At 40.4% G+C, this 7,525-nt stretch overlaps 1 non-coding gene and 1 pseudogene across 1 annotated transcript; both read right to left on the bottom strand.

Moving 5' to 3' along the window:
* Positions 1 to 3,024: 3,024 nt before the first annotated feature.
* LOC125408378 (small nucleolar RNA SNORA3/SNORA45 family) lies at positions 3,025 to 3,151 on the bottom strand. The gene has a single exon (XR_007234448.2). It is a non-coding gene; the product is annotated as a small nucleolar RNA SNORA3/SNORA45 family (small nucleolar RNA).
* Positions 3,152 to 6,350: 3,199 nt separating this feature from the next.
* Positions 6,351 to 7,289, bottom strand: LOC125408247 (small nuclear ribonucleoprotein G pseudogene; annotated as a pseudogene).
* Positions 7,290 to 7,525: the final 236 nt, after the last annotated feature.

The following is a 7,525-nucleotide window of genomic DNA, read 5'->3' as shown; positions in this document are numbered from 1 at the left end:
ATGTGTGGAGAATTCTGAGCGCTTACAAGACCACTCTGAGAAAAACAAGAATCTTGTGATCTTGTTTCTTCAAAACCTGAAATTGTCCTGGACACATGTTTTTGTTTGTGCTCCTCTCGGGTGTAGCAGGTAGGAGTGAGCTGACTTTGGATGACCTGATTGCTCGCTGTTGTTATTCAATTCAATACTTAAACTTTGCTTTATGTGCTTCTATGGAAAAAATAGGATTTTTGTCATGCATGGCTTGTCCTTGTGATTATATACAGCTTGAACTTATGAGAACTTTCCTCATGTGACCTTCTTAACCCTCAGAGTATAGATTGTTTGAGGCTGTGAGTACAGTTGACTACCGCACGAGACATTGCCTCATTCGTCAGCTCATTAGCCCAGGCCCCACTGCCTTTAGAGAGGTGACAGTTATCATATTTAAGATATGAGATTTTAAAAGAATGTTCTTCTAGAAAACCCCAACTAATTCTAAAATACACATTTAAAATTATATCATGGGTTTGAGATTGTAGGTAGGATAGTTATATCATGGTAAGTGTGACTATGGCCTGGTTTTGTTTTTATTTGGAAATGAAGAATGGCGTAAGTGTCAAGTTCAAATGGAACTCCAGTTCCCCAAGCTCCTAAAGGCAGTCCAAATATTCAGAAATGAACACAACCTGGACTCAACCTAGAAGGATTTCTGGCAGTAGGATAAAAGCCAGCATTCCTTAGGAACTTGTGAAGCTGGTTTCTGTCTGCAGAAAGGGGTCATTTCTCTCGCCTCTAGCAGAAGGTCAAAGGGTTATCCACATGGTACCTATCATTTCAAACAAAAGCTGGTCTCCAGGCTCTCTCCGCATCACAGGCACCTGGTACATATTTCAGAGTCCATGCTAGCATCCTAGCCTCTCTCCTTCCGACCCTCAACTCCCTCCAGCTCACATGCTTCCCTCCCCCAGAATACTCATTCTCTGCACAAACCAGCTGTTTAGTCTCACTATGCTTTCTCTATTTTCTATCATCTTCCATTCTCCCTCGCTAGAAGATATCCCTGACCGTGTCCAGTCTGCTGGACATGCTCAGTCTACTCTCTCTCTCTCTGCTCTGGACTCTGCCAGATATCTCTGCCTGTTCTCTCATCTCTACAATAAAACCTTCCCATACCAGTGAGTAGTCATGGCAACAGTATATTCAATAAGGGGACACAACTATGTGTCAAGTTGACAAAGCTTGGGCTTCTGATAATATTCTTGGTTGTCAGCTTGACTATATCTGGAATTCACTAAAAACCCAAGTCGCCAAGTGCACCTGTGAGGAATTCTTGTTAATTGGATCATATGTGATCGGAAGACAACTTCTCATGGAAAGCGATATAAGGACATGACATGAAGGCTTTGGGTTTTGCCTGTTTGCTCTCATTATCACTGGCAAAGTCACATGTCCTGTTGCCAAGGCATTCTTTCCCCGTTATTAGAGCCAACTTCTTCAGTATGTTGATGTGTACTGAAGACCAGCTGAGCCATCCAGCCTCATGAACTGAATAATTCTTGACTTCCCATCAGGCGACAGCCATTATTAGACTAGCTAGACCGTAGCCTATAACCCACTCTAGTAAATCATATATAAGATATATATCATTTGTATTATATATCTTATATATGATCATTATATATATGCTATATAGCTAATATATAATACATGTGATATGTAATATATATCTTATGTATATATGATTCTATCATTCTATCAGTTTTATTCCTCTAGAGCAGTGGTTCTCAACCTTCCTAATGCTGCAGCCCTTTAATAGACTTCCTCATGCTGTGGTGACGCCCAACTATAAAATTATTTCATTGCTACTGTTATGAATTGTAATATAACTATCTGATATGCAATGCTTAAACAGATCACAAAACACAGGTTGAGAGTGGTTGTTCTAGAGAATCCTGACTAAGGCACAGGGGGGTACAGTTCTACCCAGGGTGAAGACGTACCCACAAATAGTGATTAAAAACTTAAAATTACCTGTAACCCAGACCCAGAAAAACATATATCACATGTTCTCCCTCAACAGAGGCACCTAGCTCAAACCAGAGCATATACTCTGGTAATTCCAGAAAGTTTGAACGCAAAAAGGCATCATTGATATGGCGGGGGCTTAGGGGAGCAAGAGAGGGGAATAACAGAGGACAAATGACCTGATAAGGGAAATGGGAAGGGGGGCTTTACTAGGTAAGGAGAGGGAGATAAATACAGGGGAGGAGGAAGGAGGGCAAAATAACTAGGCATGTTTGAAAAACTCATAAGGAGTATTAACTATTTACCTAAAAAACTATATGCATTTATATTTTAAGTGAAATTTTGTCATCTGTGATGCAGGTGTTCCCACCGACAGCCGAAGACCACTGAACAAAACTCCCAACACCAGGTGTGGGAGGCACGGAGGTCCTCGTGCTCACAGAAGAACACCAAGGGAACCTGTGGGGGGCACGGAGGTCCTCGTGCTCACAGAAGAACACCAAGGGAACCTGGAATGTGAAACACACAGGGTTGTTCCTGCCTTGGAAGGTTGGGGTGGGTGTGGTTAATGGTCTGGTGACCTTTGTGATATCTGTGTGGTGGAGACCACCATAGATCTTCCCCCAAAATCCTTACAGTAAGCTTGTTTTCTCTGTAGAACCCATTTTTATGGAAGGTTTCAATCATACTCTACAAAGAGTTTTGATATAGTCACGATTAATCTCTATTTAGCTTACTTTGCTCCTCAACAAGATTTATGAATGCTTTACTGTGAACATGGGATTGAGTTAATTGTCACCAGGAAAGTTTTCATCAAATATTCTTAATACACTACAGCAGATACTCAACACCCCAAAACTCAGGTAGGACTTGTTCCCCTTTTTGAGATAGTATCACTGTGTAACTTTGGCTGGCCTGGAACTCAAATGTAGATTGTATGGCCCCATAAAGATCCACCAACACATTTCCATAGTGCTGGGATTAAAGCATGCACTACCATGGGTGGCCTCAGGTAGGACATGTTTCTGATCTGGGCTCAGGGACACTGAAGACCCCTACCAGTGAATCAAGACCAGCAGATTGTCTTCAAGAACTCTAGCACACCAGGACAAAAATTGTGCTATGCTTAAATATGCCTAAAATAAACTCCTCGGTATCCAATTCCTGAAGTTTGAACCAATGGACGTTTGAACTGGCTAAGTACAGAGAAGAGTCTGTCAAGCAGAGCCAGTGTCCCTGCAGACACTCCACCGTATACATGGGAAGGACTTGGCTGCCCCAGCACTTAGATTTGTTTTCTCTCACAGAGTGGCTGACCCAGTATGGGCTGATCAATGGCTCCTTTGTGGGGAAAAATTAAAACAGGCCCAACTTTTTGTACAGGAACAGTTGCAACTAGGTCATATAGTGTTACAAGGAACAGGGCCCCTTGTTCCGGCCACCCGGCTAGCTTACACCTGAAATAATCACACAGAAAATGTATTAATTAAAACACTGCTTGGCCATTAGCTCTAGTCTACTATTGGCTAAATCTCACAACTTGATTTAACCCATTTCTATTAATCTGTGTTCACCACGAGGTCGTGGTTTACCAGGAAAGATTCAGCATGTCTCCATGGCAACTCTCTCACTCTGCTTTCTTCCTCCCAGAATTCAGTTCTGTCTTCTCCTCCTGCCTAAGTTCTGCCCTATCAGGCCAAGCAGTTTCTTTATTGATTAACCAATGAAAGCAACACATAAACAGAAGGACCTCCTATACCATTTCCCCTTTTCTGTTTAAAAAGAAAAGGAAGGCTTTAACTTTAACATAGTAAAATTACATATAACAAAACAGTTATCAAGCAAGAATTACAGCTACAATATTTATATCTATTTTATCTTTTATCATAACGAAGGAAAACTATAACTATCTATCTAGTCTTCAACTCTTTCAAAGACTTCAGAAGGATATAATATTACCTAAGTAAACAGGAAATGCATTGTAAGCAACTTCCAAAACTCTAGAAATGACAGAGATATCTTGCTGCCTAGACAGTCACTCAAAGTTCTTCTGTACCATTGGGGCAACCAGTCTTCAGGCTACAGGCCCATAGTATTCAGCAGACATTTCCATGAAGCAGGAAATTTTAAAGACAGTTCAGTCACTTTCTTTTGTATCCTGCAGAATGTCTCGCAAACTCTTTCATGAAGCAGGAATCCTGAAGGATCACCTCACCTTTAGGCAAGTTCAGCAGTAATCTTTCTGCTAGTTCTTCATGTCCAGTTTATGTATCAGTCTGGGCAAGAGCAGTAGATTGGTGCTGCCAGGAGCAGATGTGTCTCATTGTCATGAAAAGCCATAAGTTATTAAAACATTTAAAATGCCATATTCTGTAGTCTTTGAAAGATATGAAAAATGCCTATCTAACTGAAATATATCTCTATATATCTAGAAAAATCTAACATGACTACAAGCTTGACTATTATAGATGATTTCCTATTAACCTATATTAATTATACATTACATTTTTAAATGAACTACACAATCACAATACCTTAATCAAGATCAGAAATACATATACATATAACAAAATTGACCTTAAATTTGTATCCATAAATCAAGATTTATACCAACGTAAATTATTCATATCTATATCAATATAGGACCTATTAGGCGTTGGGATTCCCCTATGCTTGCAATTCATAAAAAGGCAAATAATAAATTTTGACTGTTAAGTGATCTCAGGAACCATGCTACCATGAAAACAATGGGGGCCTCCAGTTAGGACTCCCTGCTCCTAATATGATTCCTCAAGGGCATTACATTATTATTCTTGACTTAAAAGACCGCTTTTTCTCTATTCCTTTACATCCTAATGACGTTATGATTTCAGCCACAATGAAGCTGACACTTCTGGGTTCTAGGGCCATGCATGTGTGGACAAGCTCTCAGGCAGAAGTGCCTAAAGGTCCCAGGGCCCAGTGTGACCCACATGCTGCATGGATTAAATCATCCACGTATAACTCAGCTATATGTGGTTACATCATCCAAGCTAAGTCCTTGCACATGCATGAGCGCCACCATCTGCATATGATGTAGCCACATCAACTCCCTGTGCACATGCGCTAGGCAGCTTTTAAAAGCTGGACACGCCATCTTCCTCCCTTCCCCCCTGCACACTGACTTCCCCATGCCTGTACACACCCCCTCTAATAAACTCCTAAACAGGTTTGCTGTGTGTTCCGTGTTTCCTTCTCACTCACGCCAGGTAATTTCAGATGATAAGGAACATTTTGCATTCTCTGTTCCTAGTTTAAACAATCAACAGCCAATGGCCCAACATCAATGGAAAATTTTACCACAAGAGATGAAGAATAGCCTCACTATATGTCAATATTATTTACACAAAGCACTTCAGTCAATGCTGATAAATTTCCAAGATATCAATCATTCATTTTATGGATGACATTCTCCTCACCTACTCGTCCAATTAATACATAAATGAGTGCTTAACTTTCATGGTAAATGAACTAAAAAAGCAAAATTTGAACATCACCTCTGGATAAAATGCAAAAGCAATCACTTTATAATTATTTGGGATACATTATTACTCAACAACAAATTCACCATCATCTTCTCAGCTCAAAACTTTCCCAACAATGTACCCTCAATTACTTACAAAAAAATGTTGGAGCATGTCAATTGAGTCTATCCCTATCTGCCTGTGACTACTAAGAACTTGACTCCATTCTTTAAATTGCTTTCTGGAAGCTTTCAGTTTACATCTATAAGAAGCATAACATCTGAAGCAGAGCAGGCTTTTCGTTTATTAAATAATGTGGATGCTAAAGCGGTAGCCAGAGAGTCAATCCCTTGCTTCCTTAAGACCAGGCTGGCCTCAAACTCAAAGACTTGCCCGCCTCTGTCTCCTGAGTGTTGGGACCAAAGGTGTGCACCACCACCACCCAGCTTATCCTTCTTTCTTCCTCATCACCTGCTGGTAATGGTATTATAGGAATTCCATTACCCTTATCTACAAGATTATAGACTTGATACTGATAGGAGGATACATGTATTAAACAACTTACTGGTAAAGAGACTACAGAAATCATTGTGCCATTAAATAAAACTCAGGTTGAATATTTGTTCCACACTGATATTAATTGACAGCATTTGCATGTCACTCAGGATCTATATGTAATCATTATCCTAAAGATGGCTTTTTTTTTTGAGTATCACAAAAGTTTATTTAGCAAGAAGGTTTTTTTGTTGTTGTTTTTTTGTTTGTTTGTTTTGTTTTGTTTTTAATGAAAATGTACATGACCCAATTCTACACCCAAGTCCTTTGGGGAAGGATGTGAACTCCTCTGCTGAACAGCCATTGTTTAGACTCTTTCCAAGGCTTCTAACATGATGATGATCGTATGACCACCATGCCGATGCTATTCTGTTGCACACTAGTTGCCATCTCCACACACTCATCAATGACAAGATTCATAAAGGGATCAAAGCCCCAAAGTATTCCTTGTACATGTCTGCCACCATTTAACTTCATTCTTCAGTTCTGGAGGGTGGGCCTTGCTCATGGCGACTCTTCAGTGGGCTGGGCACAACAGAAAGGCTAAAGATGCCTTTTAAAATTTTTGGAAGAGGTCTGGGTGGTGGTGGTGCATGCCTTTAATCCTGTGAGCTCGAGGCAAGCCCAGTCTACAAGAGCTAGTTTCAGGACAGTTACCTAAAATTGTACCCCCAAATCCTATAGAGATCACTTTTATCTATTTTTTATTTTTATTTTTTAAAGATTTGTTTATTTTTTATGTACACCGTGTTCTATGTTTACGTATGCTACCAGTTCACATTACAGATGACTGTGAGTCACCATGTGGTTGCTGGGAATTGAACTCAGGACCTCTGGAAGAGCCGTCAGTGCTCTTAACCTCTGAGTCATCTCTCCAGCCCTAGAGATCACTTTTAATATTTTTACAGATGGCTCTTCAAAAGGACAAGGAGCTTATAATTTATATACAAATACCACATCCTCCATACAAGGATCGTACCCACTCCTGGTTGTATGCTTTGTCTTCATAAGTGTTCTGCTGCTATGAGATCAAGCAATCATGGTCTTCATCACCAAGGATACTCTTAGGTTAAAAAGCATTTAATTTGGGGCTTGCTTGCCATTTAAGAATTTAATCTATTATCATTATGGTGCGAAAGCATGAAGCATGGTGCTGGAAAAGTCACTGAGAGCTACACCCTGATCCAAAGACACACACACACACACACACGAGAGAGAGAGAGAGAGAGAGAGAGAGAGAGAGAGAGAGAGAGAGAGAGAGACAGAGACAGAGAGAGAGACAGAGAGAGACAGAGACAGAAAGATAGACAGAAAGACAACCTAGCATGGGCTTTTGAAACCCCAAAGTCTACCCCAGTGAGATACTTCCTCCAACAAGGTCAGATCTCCTAATCCTTGTAATCATTTCAAATAGTTCCACTTCCAGGTGACTAGGCATTCAAATATATGAGCCTATGGGG

This window comes from Myodes glareolus, chromosome 4 (genome assembly GCF_982192425.1).
Source record: "Myodes glareolus chromosome 4, mMyoGla1.1, whole genome shotgun sequence".
NCBI classification, from domain to species: domain Eukaryota; kingdom Metazoa; phylum Chordata; class Mammalia; order Rodentia; family Cricetidae; genus Myodes; species Myodes glareolus.
This window is presented reverse-complemented; position numbering and strand designations above follow the sequence as displayed.